This window comes from Anomaloglossus baeobatrachus, chromosome 4, assembly GCF_048569485.1.
Source record: "Anomaloglossus baeobatrachus isolate aAnoBae1 chromosome 4, aAnoBae1.hap1, whole genome shotgun sequence".
NCBI lineage: Eukaryota > Metazoa > Chordata > Amphibia > Anura > Aromobatidae > Anomaloglossus > Anomaloglossus baeobatrachus.
The window spans coordinates 688,575,885-688,577,764 of record NC_134356.1 but is presented as its reverse complement, the minus strand read 5'-3'; the positions used below and the strand labels follow the sequence as shown (position 1 = coordinate 688,577,764).

The 1,880-nt window shown below is 39.8% G+C and overlaps 1 pseudogene; it reads right to left on the bottom strand.

The window, feature by feature from the left end:
* Nucleotides 1–318: 318 nt before the first annotated feature.
* On the bottom strand, nt 319–1,284 carry LOC142302900 (olfactory receptor 5G3-like; annotated as a pseudogene).
* Nucleotides 1,285–1,880: the final 596 nt, after the last annotated feature.

The following is a 1,880-nucleotide window of genomic DNA, read 5'->3' as shown; positions in this document are numbered from 1 at the left end:
TCCAACAATTTTAACAGTAGATATGAAAAGAACCCGTATCAAAAGAAATATTTCTATATAATGAAACAGAAGTGACACTAAAAGTAAAAATGCTTAAATATTAATAGAAAAGAAACAAAAAAAACCCCAAAAGACATAAAAATGAAGCTTTGCGATACAGTCATCCAGTCACTTCACAGAACCTGTTTAGTATGCAAAGCTGAATTTATCCAATCAGTTCCATTGCCTTACATATAGATGTATTTTGTTAATTCATTGTCAACATAGATAGCAGATATCGGCACACTACAGATTTACATGTTGGCCATGAATATTATGTCAAGTGACAAAATTATGGATTATGTTACATACTGCTTTCTTAATATCTTTATTTCTGAAACTATATATTACGGGGTTAATCATAGGGGTGAATACAGTGTACAGAAGAGATAGAACTTTACTAATGGTCAATGTTTGTCGCTTTGTTGGGACAACGTAAACACTGAATATAGACCAGTAGAATATGGAGACCACGGTGAGGTGGGAGCTGCAGGTGGAGAAGGCTTTCTGTCTTCCAGTGTTGGATGAGATCTTTAGAATATTAATAACGATATTAGTATAAGAAAAGATTATTATTGAGGTCGGTATGAAGATGGCTGGAATACTTAGTATAAAGCCTTCTATTCGTACCATGAAGGTGTCACAACAGGCAATTTCTAGCAAAGGAATAATATCACAGAAGAAATGGTCAATCATATTTGATCCACATAATGGGAGAATAGATATTGAGATAGTGTCAACTAAAGTAATAGCAAAGCCAAGTAACCAAGAAATAATTGTCAATTTCATACAATATGCGTTTGTCATTATAGCGGTGTAACGGAGGGGGTTACAGATGGCCACATATCGGTCATAAGACATCACTGTGAGGAGAAAACACTCAAATGCTTCCATAGCACCAAAAAAATAAAACTGAGTAATGCAACAAGCAAAAGAAATTGTAGTCCCTTTATTCAGTAGGATGTGAAGTGTGCCAGGAACAATATTTGTGGTCAACAAGATGTCACTGATGGACAGTTGTGAGATGAAGAAGTACATCGGAGTGTGGAGGTTCTTACTGGTGGACACCAGGGCGATGATCAGGAGATTCCCACATATTGTCCCACAGTAAACCACTAAGAGAAAAAAGAACAGAAAAATTCTAAAATATTGACTGCCTCTGAAGCCTATGAGGAAAAATTCTGTGACCAGGGTGAAGTTTTTTTCCTAGAATAAAAAGAGAAAAAATAAACAAAGAGTTTTCATCAATTCAAAACAAATTTCACAGGTATTCAAAATTTAGATTTATGAATATTGTTTCAAATCCAATGGCTGATTCTAAAGCCTGCTTTACATGTTACGATTCTGCATATGATATCGTATGCGATCGTAACCGCCCCCATCGTATGTGCGGCATGTTCAATTTTGATGAATGTGCCGCACAAACGATTAACCCCTGTCACACGTACTTACCCGTCCATACGACCTCGATGTGGGCAGCGAACGTCCACTTCCTGGAGTGGGAGGGACATTCGGCGTCACAGCGACGTCATGCGGCAGCCGGCCAATAGAAGCGGAGGGGCGGAGATGAACAGGACATAAACATCCCGCCCACCTCCTTCCTTCCGCATTGCTGGCCGGGAGCCGCAGGACGTTGGTAAGATCTGTTCATCGTTCCCGGGGTGTCACACACTGCGATGTGTGCTACCCCGGGTACGATGAACAACCTGACGTTCAATTCATGAGGAATGAACGATGTGCATGCGATGAACGTTTTACCATTCAATCGCAATCGCACGTACCTGTCACACACTACAATGTACCTTACAATGCCGGATGTGCATCACTTACGACGTGACCCC